We start from the raw sequence: 14,940 nt of genomic DNA on the forward strand, positions 1-14,940 counted from the left end.
TGACATCTGAGAATAATCATTACGACCTATTACTAAAGAGCGAACTATTTTCACAAGCGACGTTGAAGTTCCCCCCTCTCAGTACGCCCATGCACTGGGATGCGCCTTGTTAAGTGCACAGCTCCCAGAACAGCTCTCTCTCTCTTTACGAAGAGCTCGGCGAACCCCTGCTCGAGCAAGATATAACACTTTTGCCACAGTACGCATGCGGCGAGCTCGTGTTGCAATGCAGCGAGAAATCTGCACCTGCTAATCGATCTCAACTGCCAGCAGAAGGAACTATTTCCTATTGCGATGCGGGATGGGAGGCTGGAAGATCAATTGAATGACACTCCACCGAATCCAGGGCACGCCGAACAGGACCTCAACTCTGTGCCACAGCGTATCGGGCACAAGGCAGTGATGAAACGCATGCTCCACGGTCTCATGACAAGCGCAGAATGGACAGAAAGGAGTGCAACTCCGAACAGGGACAGACGGTCCCGAAGCGGTAAAACGCCGTTTGCCAGGCGCCATTGCAGGCTAGCTATACGGCTGTCCAACCAGCCCGCGGTGACAAGACGCCATGCAAACTGCCGGGAGACAGCAACCCCCCAGCCGCCGGAGGCATGGGGAGTAGCTCCAAGAGGTACTTGTACAGGCGCTTGACAGACCACGTAGAAATGCATTCACCAGGGTAGGACTCACGCCGGTGTCGCATGGGGGAGACATATTCTCTAAGGTGAGGTGCGAAAAACTCAGATCGCGGCTTACTTAGCGAAAAAGCAGCAAAAAACCTGATATCAGGACCCAGGAGATACTGCGAAAGATCATGCGCAGGGTAATGCGTCTTCATGAGTACATCGAAAATACCTTCAAGACCAAGGGCAAGACACTGATATGTGGAACCCAGAGGCCACGTCCTCCCGCCGTAGGCACATGCGGGCACGCGACACACCCATTACACGCTGCCGCCCCAGATGAAACGAAAAGCGGTGCGGGTCGCAGACATCAAGATCTGACGAGGGAGAATAGCGACACTGCCATGGTACCAGTATTTGCTGAAAAACCATATGAGACGGCTAGACGGGCTCGACACGTGATAGGGAGCACCAAGCCTCTGAGATCAGCGAGGTCAGGGTGTGTGTATTGTCATCAAGCAGGCAAACTACCCATGGAGGTAGTCCCCTTTGCACTGACACTAACTGCAAGTTATAATCCCACAAGCTAGATACAGTACTCTCTAGGAGAGCTTACTTTTCGTACTGCCCATACCATCCGAACAATCCAGACACGGGAAAGTCGCTGCGGAGAACAGTACAGTCCAAGCAAGCTGGCTAGAACATGACTTGCCACTCACCCTGAACGTGACGGAAAAGTTGAATAGACGTCAGCCAGCGGCGAGAGCACTCCAGAATGCCGTACAGTGCTTCTTCACGGGCGATGTGGCTACGAAGACTTGCCTGGACAGCCTAAAATATAGCTGCGTCTCCGACGTCTGGGCCACCGAAAGCCAGCCGGCAACAACGGATCCAAATTTGAAAGCTTATCTCCGTAATCAACAAAGCCAATTGTTTACGCTGAGTGCGCGGAACCGGCAACGGTTCTAGAGACCGTACGGTGGCCCCGGGCGACAGTCGACAGCCGAAATATTTACGAGATATGTGTGTATTTTCATCAAGCAAGATAACTACCTATGGAGGTAGACAGATAACAACGCTCCAAAAGGAGATATAATACATATATGTATTGGCATTATGGTGGAAGACCAGCCATATCTCTTGGTTGGAGATATAATATATGTATTGGCATCATCATGGAAGACCAGCCATGGAGATATAATACGTGTGTGTATTGTCATCAAGCAGGAGATATAATACCGTGTATTGGCATCAAATGGAAGGCCGGCCACAGGGGCAGGCTTCCTGCAGCGAAGAAAGCCAAACGTTAGATGTTGATACATCTTTCAGTGGAACCATTGAGCTGACGTTTTATTCTTGTCATCGTTTACATTTAACGGTGTGCACTCGTTGATCATAGCTCGTTGATCAAGCTACAGTGGGTCTCGGTAACAGCATAATTTTTGAAGGTGTGCGGAACAGAGGCCTCCCTCTCGCTGCAGGGCACTCTTTCGTAGCAGCTGATTTGTTGCAGAACATGCCGCAGCAAAAAAGAAGGGGGCACCTCAGTGCTATCCTTCCACGTCGAGACTGTGCAGTGACCTGGGTTCGAATCCCGGAGTGGTTGTGTTGCCCCTGGCTTTTCCTCAGACGCTGTACGACAAATGTCGGCATGCCTTCTTACACTGTTATTCGAAAAGGTGTTCTCATGGAGTGAAAAAGGTAGATTTCCCATTTCTACTCTTCTCACATACGTCAGATTTACAGCTCACAAGAGGAGAAGAGATGGTCATCCACCCCTTCGTTTGAGAGGGAGGGCCATAAGACGTGTACGAACCTCGCGGAGAAGCGTAACGCGCGCAGCTGCACGCCGTGTGAATGAGTGGGAGGCGTTCATTAATTCAAAGGAGTTTCGTGAAAGCAGGGCGGTGTCGGCATTAAAATGGGAAGTACCCGTTTGGGGTACTTCCTTTCAGTGGACACCTTTTAGAGAAAAATCTGTCACCAAAGCGGGTCATTTGTTGCACTAATTAATTGGTTTCGATTTACATATGTTTATCCCGGCTGGTCGCGGCGAAGCGCAACACGACGTAATACATTGGTGAAATTCATTGGTGTAAGGACTGTTGCGACTCAGCGAGCCACCTGGTTGCATTGCCACATGCTGCTCAGACTTTCCCGACTCCAGAGCACCATCGTCCAGACATACCCTTTATTCCGGGAGGATTATGTCTACGAAGACGGATAAGTCGCCCATTCTTCCCGCTGACCAGACAGACCTTGGCAGCCGAAACAAGAGAGACGTGGCCTTCTTCCCAAAGATATGGTGCACCGGACCTGACGCACGACCGCGACTGTCATTATGTAAAAGTGACATCAGTTTCCGGTCTGTTTGTTTAAAAGCGCTGGGTTCCAGCAGCTACTTGTCTATTCTCGTCTACACATCGAACATGTAATAAACCACTGTTGCTGTTGTTGGAGACGGACCCCTGCCTGACTACCTCCGCTACGCTACCAATTGGATTCCGGATCCCAACAGGACGTAATTCATTCGTGGATAAGGGAGTGGAGGAGCGACCTTTTGCGCCTCGCCGCAACCAGCTGCGACAAAAATATGTAAACCGAAACCAATTAATTATTGCAACAAACGACCCGCTTAGGTGGCAGATTTTTCTCTGAAAGGGGTAGTACCTATTTTAATGCCGACGGCGCCCTTCATTAGGAGTTTTTTTTTTTTTTCACGAAAATCATTTGAATTTTTATTTAAATAATGAGCGCCTCCCACATGGTGCGCAGCTTGTATAGGTGGTATCGGACAGGTAGTTGTAAAAAAGATCTTTGATCGGTGCACCCGTTCGCGAATTTAGCCCAGGGATTTAACAGAAACACCCTGTAGAGGCCTCATAGCCAGCCATAACGTTCCGATAGGACTTCTCAAGAGAGTGACGTAGAGCTCACAACGAAACTAAAACGAAATACAAATCACATTTTAAATTTTTTGTGGGATTCTGTGCATTTTCCAGCAACTTTCTTTGAATCACACACTCCCATGTCACGCTGCGTTGTGTGGCACGCCACAAACTACTGCATTTTATGTCTAACATCTGGATATTGTTTGTAATGAACACCGTCGCACAAAAACATACACACGAAAGCTCCAGTAGCCATGTGGTTGCACATTATGCAGACGCAAAAGAAGTACCAGAGCACATATTGCCACTTAGAAATGGTGTTTTTAGAAACGTGGTGTCTGAAGAGTTAGGGCATAGCATAGATCCTAGAAATCAGGTGCACCTTATCCTTCTGTAAACTGCTCTTTCAATTCACAACTCAGCTCATGGGGTGTAAAAGTGTTAGAGGCAATTATGTCACTTGTCGTCCTGGGTGACATCACTTGCCAGCCTCGGAATTAATTCCGTGCTCAGGAATTCTTGTACAAATCACTTTGTATGTAAGACATGATAAGTAATATGTAAGTTGCAACCTTATCTGCAGCATTCTCGATTACCTCTTACCTTTACAGTTCGAGACACGTTATCAAACCATTTGCAAAGGGCACTCCTACAGGGGCCGTGTAACTTGAGTTTTTAGTTTATAAAATTTATAAAAATATAAGTATACAATATGTAATATGAAATTTATATAAAATAAAAAATAACATTTATAAAAAGAATTTATCAAAAATAAATAAAAAGGCTTCATGGAAGCAATCCGTTAGCATACCCACTGCACATGAAGCACAATTATATATGCTTGGACATCATCTAATTGATCTTCTGTATGGTGTCTAATATGTGTGGCTGCATACGAAATTTTTTATGCGCATCCTCTACCTTCCTATTCCTACATGTGCACACGAATAACAGTGAATATATGTGAAGTGGCAAAAAGCAACGCTAGTCTCTACCATCATTGTGCCCCTTTCACTTTTCCACATTTATGTCTGGTGAACAGGGAATACCTCACTAGAAAAGAAGACATTTGTGCATTGTTTGGCAAGCAAATAAATATATTTATTTACATTTTCCATAAATCAACAATCTTGTGACCTGGTGCAAATATTAATGTCAACAAGTAAAGTACTTACAAATTATTCCTATGTGCTCAAATGCAGATATGACAATTCTGTTTTTGTACCTCAGCACAGTACAGTTTCAAAATTAACAAACAGCATCAGCAATCTTCTCTATCAGCAATCAGCAATCAGCAAAGTATCTCAAGAGGGGAATCACATAAAGCTCCAATAATAGACTGTGCAAACAAAGCTAAAAAAAATACTTCAAGAAAAATCTGAATAATCGGTTGCCGTTGTGATATGTACTACTATGCACAGTTCATGAATGAAACATGTTACCTCATTGCATTGCCTCCATGTGAGCACTAGAACAGGCAGCTTTTTAGGTCGCTCCTTTCGTGTTTTTCTGTTGTCTTTTTTTGTTTTCTGTTTTTGCAATAGCAAGCATGGCCATAGTGGAACACAAGCAGTCAAGGACAGGATGAGACATCTACAATGCGACTGCTAGCTCTAAACTGATATGTTTATTAGCAGACTCTGGAATATACACATATATGCTGCTAAGAAAATGACAATTTAACCTATAGAATAACAGACAAGAAAAAAGGGTTATATATCTTTCCCTCTCCTCATTCTATTTCACAGGCAGCCCTAGTATCATTATGAGTGTGTCCGTGCGTTCCCTTTGAGATAACGTATCTCGGACAGAAGCAAATCCAACAGCGGACTGCTTACGCATGCAACTATCTTTGATTTCTCTAACCACTTGTTATTTAACCGCTGCCTTGAGCTGTGTGTTCTGGAAATTTAGGCAGCATCCAGAGTCCCTGCAATGTGTTGCCATGTTTCTCGAGGGCATCAACAGTCTGTCCTTGGCTGCCTGTGTTTCACTATGGCTCTCAGATACAAACTACCCCATTTCAACACAGTAGAAAACACAGATTTGTAAATAGCATCTGTTGATTGCACTGTACATACCCCCCCATATAAAGGATCATAGTGGATACTACATCTTGTGTGATAATGTGAGGAACACAAAAAAGCTAGATTTGAAACCACTCGTACGTCGTAGTAGTAGTGTTTGTGTGAAGCTATGCAATTCCTGTCCTGCAAATAATTTAAACCATATGTTTCATCTGCCAGCGTGATGATCCCCTGAAAAGCAATTCACACTTGGCGGGAACTACCGGTTCTGAAACCTATCCCTGACATGTGTAGCCATCTGGGAGGAAACCCAAGGGCTGCGGTGGAAAAGACAGACACACACGGGCTATGTTCTCACTGCACTATGTATCAGCTGCTCTGGCTACTAAGAAGAACATGTTCCAAATCAATATAACATGGCTTGACATGATACGCCAGCGAAAGTAAATTCAGATTCGATTCACGATTCAGAAATTCACGGTTAAATTCAGTGACCATTGGATTAATTTCAGTGACCATGGTATTAAAATGAGTGACCATTGGATTAAATTGAGCGAGAAAACCTGTAGACCGCCACTTTGTCATCACTGGCCGTCAACGACCAGCGGGGCCACGCCGTCATCCCATTTATGCCTGACATGGCGTAGTCGGCAGGACCAGCAGCATTGCATTCTGTTACCGGGTAAGATCGTCCCGTTTTTATTCGCTGCGGCATGAGGCATGTTCTAAATTCATTGGGTCCGATTCCCTTGCGGCATCTATTCTGTGTTTTTCAGTAGCCACTGTTATGTTCGTCTCCTTTTCGGAGCATGATAGGACTTTCTCGGATTTGTCTCTGAAGCTGTAACCTCTTGGAGGTCAGCAGCGTTCCTCACCTCGTACTTTTTCTTCGTCGCTGCAGAGCATTCTCAAAGGCTGATTAACGATTCCTCCGATTTGTACGTTATACATTTACGCCATTTTATGGTTTCAATCACTAAGAATAGTGTTAGCCAGACGTTCTTTTTTGTTTCCACATTAGTCGTACGCAGTTACGGTGGAATGCTTTGCCGCTGACATCTCTCGGACAAATCGGTCGCTCTACCAGGACAAAACAATTCCTCTCTTAACTATTTCCAGGATCCACGCTTTGTTTTGCTTCTGCGAGCCCATGTGTTTTGCCCATGTGTATGACGTCAAACGCCCGCGACGTTTATTGGCGAAAAGTCCACACCGGAAGTTCGGGTGGTTTCCGCAACTTCCGTATTGGCTGGGCGCTTTTTCAATATGGACGTGGAAGCATAGCGGAGCCGACAAGTCAACGCTTCAGCTACCTTTCAGCAGCTGAGATGGACCTGATACGTGCAGCAGAGTTTGGAGGCCTTGCTTTTGAAATGTTGAGCCGTGAATCGACTTCAGCATGAAGAGGAAGTTCCAACGACAGATTGTTAGATGAGCTTTCAGCATCCTTCATGATGAAGCACATGAACAGTTTTGTGTAAATTTCGTGTTTGACGGCGCCGTGTAAAGGGGCCGGACTGGTTCATGCATAATAATGCCGAAAGAAGTCGAGTGCTTATGTTGCTAGGAGCTGCTCTTAGAGTATCATATTTGGAACTTCGAGGGCAGCATGAACCTAGCGCTCATATTCACAAGTAAGAAGCGGGTCTCATGCACAATCATGCTGGTTGGTTTCAAAAACAAAATAGTTATTCTGAACTTTTCGTTATTGTTCGTCACTTATTCAGAAAGAGTGCAGCTGAATTAATACTAGGCATCCTACTAGCATTAGCTTTGTTCAAAGCTTGCGTGTCTCATACAGGAAATAGATACACTACATACCAACAGTTCGTGCGATGGGTGTTGCACAAATTTGGAAAAAACAAGAGAATCGTTATACCAGTCTGCGCGGTGAACAAGATACGCAAAGCCTTTCCCATACTAACTACTACATGCTTTAAATACCCAAGATACTAGGTGGAAGTACAGGGGGTGCCCTTGCAATTTCAGCTGTAGACACATGTCGGTAATGATGTAACTATAATAATGACCCCCCTCGCCCAACTTTTTTCAACACCCCTCCATGCTTGGGATTCTGGATAAACCATTGTGCTGATCCCTGGCACAAAGCACCATCTCATCAGCCTGCTCCGCCTGGTAATAATTACATTGGGCTCTCAATTCCACCAGACACAAATCCAATCCTGTTCTGACGCATCCTTTTGTCCACCCATCCGGTCAGTATGTCGTAAGTGTTGTTCGAGCTCTTACTGTCTGATAGCACCCAAATAGTATTGTTTAAGCACCTCAAGTATTTTAACGATCGTTAAGTGGAAGTAAATCAGACTGTTATGCAGGTTGCCTTGTGTGTGACATCCGGTTCCTGCGTGCTCCCAGTCCTTCAGAAGTGCTCGCTACACAAGTTAACTATCAAAAACCTCAATCTTCCTTCTGTGTGCAAAGTGTGCACCCAGTTAGAGTAGGATGTAGACCTTGAGGAACCAAGCTTTGTATCTTGGGCTGCTCAAATAGGCATGCTGTAGTCAAAGATGATGTAACATGAAATGTGGTTCATATAGTTTATTGTGGCACTCAGATAATATCTTCATAATATGTCTGCAGAGATTGTTCCAAAATAGCATATATGATGCAGCGTCATATATTACTGGGCTTCTGGGAAAAATCATGATTCACCTGATACAGACGGCAGCCTTTGTAACGGTGTCTGACACATTTTTTGCAGCCACTGTTTCAAAATATGCATTAAAAATGCTCCAACTATGAAAGTATCACGAAGATCTTCATTTTATTTGTTTACTTTATAGACCCTTGTGAAGGGATTTACATAAAGGGGGGAGGTTTGTATCCAAAAAAGTCAAATACCAAAATGATGTACACAAAAATACACAAAATTCGTTCACTCACCACAAAGAAATTCATTCGATCTGAAAATGATGATAGCACTTGGAAATAAATGACGATATATTTCGTTCTGATGCTACGTGGACAGGAAGGTCATTCCAGTTTGACACCATCAGCTGCTGCGGAGAGTAGAGGAATTTTTTTGCTTGTGTAGGTGGAGCAAGTACTTTGTGCGGGTCATCAAGCCTTGGAAGTAACTTGTGAGGGGATTGACAGTAAGTGGGGTGGGGAGGAGGGTGACCGTTATATAACTTATGAAAGACTGCCAGGCCTGATACCTGATCTGGTAATCAAAGGAGTAAGAAAGGGTTGGGCTTTAATGGCTAAGACGCTGGAAAAAGGATGATAGACAAACAAACCGTGCGGTCCTCTACAAATTCTACTTTGTCGATTAAGAGATGTTGGGATGAGTTCCAGATTGCAGAGGCATATCCCAGTTCTTTTGAACATGGCTCTTGATGTTCTGAGACTGGAACACATAGAAAGGACAAATACATACAAAACATTAAGTGCGTAAGAAATGAATTATGAAAGAAGGCAGTCACTGGAAAGGTTAGCCAGTAGTACGATTTCAACCCACATCTCCTGTATTACCGATCCAGGGCTCTTACCAATTGAGCTAAGCTTACACGCCTCTCCAGTGACTTCCAGGGGTGCGGATGTACCCTAGGAATCTGTTTATGGGCAGAAGAACATTAGTCACTGTTATTATACAGGCATAGCTCTCTGTCCAGTATGATCACCGCAGAGCACATTTGCAGGAACTCACAGACACAAAACTTTCATAATAAATATGTAGTAGCCTCAAACAGCTATTATAGATAATAACTAGGACATGGAACTCCAATAGAAGATGGTCTGGCAGTACAACACAGGTAATCTTGCCATCACTATATATTTCCAAAAATGCTGAAAATAAATCGATAGAATTACTGCAATGAACTGCTCAATTTTTCACCTCAGATTTAGCACTCTGTCTTTCATGTTTCAAAATATACATGCATCGAACCTGCAGAAGCTTGTTTGTGTAAGTAGAGTCACACATCTCATGTCCAACAGTCAGGTCTAAGTTGTATTGAGATATGTCAAATCCTTACGCGTGCTCACCAGCTGTAGATTCCTTTAAAGGGAACAAAAAAAACTTTTTGTTAGTAGCAACTTCACGCTATATACCACATTTATAAAAGAAATTGGTCCCGTACCTGACGGACAACTGGCATGACCATTGCAGATGTCTTCCTCTCCTGTTCATTCCACTTCCATGAAGTCATCATCCTAACATTGTTAAAAAAAATCCATATAAATTTATGAGGATCTCATTTCGTAGAAAATTAAATGAGGCTACCAGGCACGAAAGGCATCAGCCTGATGGGGCGCCTAGCACCAATACAGTGTGCGATAACTGAGATATTACCACTACGAGCATACAGCAGATCACAACCACATAAAAAAAGTACGCAATTGCACCGAGCTGTGCACATTTTCACACACACACACAAAAAAAAATACATAACAGAGTGGTCTGTCCCTAATAAGACTTCAACAACTTCGTGTAACTCTGTCTTGAAACTGGGCACAGGAAGGCCATTTCCAATCAGCTGAAAAAAATTGTTCGGAAAAGGAACGGTTTCTGCTGATTTCCGTAGTTGGTCCGTAGCAGTGGAACCTTGTAAAGTGGTACAGTGATGAATTTCATACGTAATGGCAAGTGTTTGAGATGGCGCTAAAAATCCTGAATTTGCAAGGCAATTTTGTATAAATGTTGCAAGTGAACACTTTGTCTACTGTATTTTGCATGACTTGAAGGAGCTGAGGGGCTGGCTGGATGGATTGTAGTGGCACCCCTGGTGGGCCTCTTTGAAACGAGGGTCCAGCACATTGCACCTGTAGACATGGTTGTCGTACACCAGGCTTTCTTTTTTTTTTTTTTTATGTGCACTGCAATTTTATCGTAGTTGCCCTCTGTGGTGTTTCCCCAGATTAGACAACAACAGTACAGCGTGGGGTAAACTAAGGATTTCAACTGCGTTGGTTTAGAATCCAGAGCGCTTCTTTATTATGTGCAGTATGCTGCACATTATAAGGAAAACAAATAGAAGAAAACTTGTACCAGATCCCTGCCTTGTATTTCCAACATTTGGTTCCACATCTTGTCCAAGGAAGTCATGAACTACATTGGTGCACACTGCTGTGACACTTAAAATGTTACACCTAGATGCGGAATACACAGCTTCATTTTACGCACTGTAGATGTTGCTCACTGCAATGGCATAGCTGCATTCTGAACAACACTCGGAATTGTACAGTATATCTTTTGATTTAGTGCGTAAACTTCAATTTTCTTTAATCCTTATTTTCTTTGTTGCGTAACTGGTCTCCTAACATCTGCATGCCACAACGTAGTTCTCACAAGGAGAGTAATCACTGTATAAATTATACAGAAGACACTAACCTCGTCACGTCCAGATGCAACAGTCTTGGAAGATCGATTCAAGGAAAGCACTACGGACTGCTGTAGGCGGAGGTTCTTTGCACTCAAACTGAGGGGTCCGTCTTATAGTCTGCATTCTTCAAATACGATTGGCAAAATCCCCTGCCAACCACACCTGCCGCTGCGGTTGAACGCGCAGTATCGTACGGAACTGAATGCCCGCCGAGAAATCTCGCTTTGACGACACAACCGACGCATGTCAAATGAAGTCTGTGTACCTCGATATATTGGTCGTTGTTCCAAACGATATAAATAAAGAAAACTTGGAAATACACACACTACACTAACGCTGCGAAACAGCGCGCTGGACCCCGAAAGTCGTCGTAGCTCGTGGCCTCGTAGCTAGTTCTTCTTTCCACGGAAGTCGCTAATTGGATTATCGCAGTTATAATACAGGTCGCAGATTTCGAAGTATATACATACTTTTTATTTCCAGACATCGTGACAACAGTATATCGGTGTAAAAATGTTGGTTCTTTCTGAAAGTTGCTGTTGTAGTGCTCGATCACGTGACGGCATTCTGCGCGCTGATTGCATGGGCGATTGACGTCATCCCAGTGGGATGTCCAGATGAGTTTTCTATATATGCGTACGTTTCCTTGGTTTGACGCTAGGTGTGCCAGCGTCGGCGTGAACCGCGATGTTCAAAATTCTAGTTTACGAAAACTACGAGATGTTGAAACATCCATTTTCGTATGTGAAGTTGCTTTTGTGTATTCTATCGGTGGCCACTGCGGAAAAGTCTCTCCAGCTTCTGGTCAGAGACCCTTTAATAAACGTCTATCTTGCATTTCGTAACACGTCTGCTGTTCCGTTCCTTTATTCATCATATCTGCCCTGGCCAAATGTGGACGCCATCTGGACCGCCACTTTGTCATCACAGGCCGTCAACGACCAGCGGAGCCATGCCGTCATCCCATTTCTGCATGACAGTTACTTCAAGTTGTATACGAAGGTGTTGCTCGCAGAGGAATTGAAGAGTTCTGCTAGAAGGAACCCCTTGATCTTGCCTTTTAGAGGATTACTGTGTACGGTATACCAGCACAATGAGGGTGGGGGCATCCTTGTAGTTCACTTTTACGACGCATATGTGGGGTAACTTCGCCAATCACCCTGACAGTTACCGTGGTACAGAATGAAGGCTAGTGAGGGATGCTCGTGTGCTTTCTGTGGTGGGTGGTTCTCCGGGACTACCCCGTTCCCGGAGCAAAAGGGACTGCCCTCCGCTCCATCTCCTGTACCGTCATCACCTCTCTCATTCACGCTTTAGTCTTCCCCCTCCACCGAGTACTCCAGAGCGCCGTCACCCAGCAGGCTGACCGCACTTCGCCAAACATCGTCCCGCTCTCCCCCTCTACGACGCGTACGTCCTCAACTTCATCTGCAGCGCCTAGGGCGTGTTCTGCCTTGTCTACTTTGATAGTAACTTCCTTGATCGCAAAGATAGTTTCGTCATTTCTCGAGTAGATCGCGCCCGCGCTGAATCACGTGACCGTTGCCACACGAACATGAGCGCCAGGAACCTAGCGGCTTTAGGCGCTTAGATTACGCCATGGGCATCGCGGTCGCTCGTCTTCGGGTTCCTTCGTCTGCTAACCCACGTGAACTTCGACGTGTGGGCCAATGAGGTTCCTCGCCACCTTCACGAGGCGGATGTGACGACACCGGATATAATTGGTCAATCCTCTGCTCCGTCGCTTCGAGGCCGGGCGGAAAAAGTGTGAGCTGGCAAATTCCTGGCGCTCGCAAGGTGCCCCGTGATCTAGCAAAACTGGCGAGAACATGCGGGATCTGGCAAAAAACGTTGCCACGAAATGACCACCCGAATTCGCCAACCCTTATCGCGGTATGTTTCAGGATGTTTGTTTTGTTTTTCTTTTCAGACAGCTTGCGCATCACCATACATATCAGCGCTTATCGTACTGGTAGTCAAGAGTCTTGTCCAGCAGGATGAAAGGAATGATACGACAAGCGACTGCGAACACAAAAAAGAAGAAAAGAAAGCAAAAAGCAAAACAAAACAAAACAAACATCGTGAAACATACCGCATTAACAGTTTGCCTGAATCGCTTTTCTGTGGCGTTAAGGGGACTATGAAATTTCCCCAACTCTCCATATTTTTTTTGCTGGAAACGGTTCTCGCTGTTGAGAAACTAATATGCTAAACAAATTTCCGCGCGAAATTGCTCCACTCTATGAGAAGCGCGCGCTTCAAGTTTGTCTTCCGCATTTCCTCCTCTCCCACGCGCATTCTCTTATCATCGGATCAACTATATGTGCTGCTGGGTAGTTTCATTTTAAATCGAACAACGTGTGAAAGTCGTATTTTTTAATTCGCCCAGAAAAAATATATGTTAGAGGACAGTTCAAACGACGCAAATCGCGCCACGTGCGACGCTCGTGCGTGGAGTAGTTTCCGCGTAGGAGAGGGGGAAAGTCAGAGGCTGCTTGGGCGCGCTTTCTTCTGGACCGACTTTGACGGGATCTAGCACCGTTGACTTTATGTCTAGGAACTGGAGGATTTTTGTGATTATAGGCTGCACCACAGACACTGCCGACAGCCACCCACAGAACTCTGACAGCCACAGATTTTCTGTTAAAAAATGCCAAACTTGGTGTAAACGTTCAAAAAGGCCAAATTTGGTTACCAATTTTCTTCATGATGGAACGTCTGAGAACATCGAACTTAGTGCCATTCGATAGGACGTTGAAAGAGCTTTCGTACTGTATAGAGCTCATTTTTCTCAGCCCAGTTATTTCTGTGTTATTAGCTCGATAATCACACATAGTAGGCGAGAATTGCCAATGTTGCATCTCAGTTTTCTCAAAAATGCCATCTTCGATTTCCTTGATTATTTCTCAAAAGGTGGCGTCATGTCTCTACTTTAGACGCCAAGTGAGACAATCTTTTATTTTTGTCTGAGAGACGCGCAGCGATTTTTTTTTCTCAGGCAGGGTGCATGAGGCTGCGGCCTTGCGCGCCTCACCCACGAGCACGCGACCTTCAACCTCTTCTTTCCTACATGTGTCCCGTTGACGGAGAAATCAATGACCACACTGCGTGAGCTTGTTGTAGTGTCCCCGGAGCATCACTTTACGTTTACCCAATGGCCTCTCAGTTCCGTCAGGCTCATTCAAACCGTGGGAGAGTACATGAATTGCCTGTGCGCCCTTGACGAGAAGCCCCAGTTCGACGAACATACCGACAAAGCAGTGAGAAGAAAAGAAGCGCTTCGTAGGGCTGTACGCCGAAATAAATCTTTTAAAATAAAACATTAAAAAATCCACGCTTAAAATTCCACCCTTCGAAATCCATTTTCTGAAATAAACCGTTTAAAAATACACGTCCTCAAAATAAACGCGGTTAAAATAAATCATGGTTAGGTTTAGGAAGGTAATGATCCGTATCATAGTAGTGATAGCCGTATGGGCGACACGATGTTCTTTTCGGCGAAACATGCTATTATGATGTTTCTTACTCATGTTTGTATTACTGTCAATTACATAACAACTTAGGAGTTCGAAATATCCAGCTTAAAAGTGATGACGACGATGCGCGTATGAATACAGGACACGCACACTTGATCATACCTGGGTAGTAATAGCATTACTGTAATGAAATTACAGTAATGAATTACTTTTTCTGGTAATTTGTAATGTAACGCATTACTTTTGACATTAGGTAATTTGTAATGTAATTTAATTACATTTGGGCTGTAATTTTAATGACATTACTCATCACTTTTTACAAAAGAATCGAGTGTGTGTTCTGTGTTGGCACTTGGCAGAAAGAGAGTTGGGGGACTGGCAAATGAAAAGAATTCCAACGGCACTATGAACGGTGACGCACTCAATCGGCACATGGAACGTCAATTCCTTTCTACGAGCCAGTTGCCTTAGGCAGGGCACTCACAAACAAACGTTGTTAGGTCAACGATTTGTAGCCCTGGAGAATCATTGTTTGCTGGCCCCATCCTCCTGACAGTCTTCCTGTTGTCGTGATACATTGT

At 44.7% G+C, this 14,940-nt stretch overlaps 1 pseudogene; it reads left to right on the plus strand.

Annotated features, from left to right (window-relative positions):
- Nucleotides 1-294: 294 nt before the first annotated feature.
- The window catches only part of LOC135369383 (uncharacterized), a 42,331-nt pseudogene continuing 27,685 nt past the window's right edge, over nucleotides 295-14,940 (plus strand).

The sequence above is a fragment of the Ornithodoros turicata genome, chromosome 1 (assembly GCF_037126465.1).
Source record: "Ornithodoros turicata isolate Travis chromosome 1, ASM3712646v1, whole genome shotgun sequence".
In the NCBI taxonomy this organism is placed as follows: Eukaryota; Metazoa; Arthropoda; class Arachnida; order Ixodida; family Argasidae; genus Ornithodoros; species Ornithodoros turicata.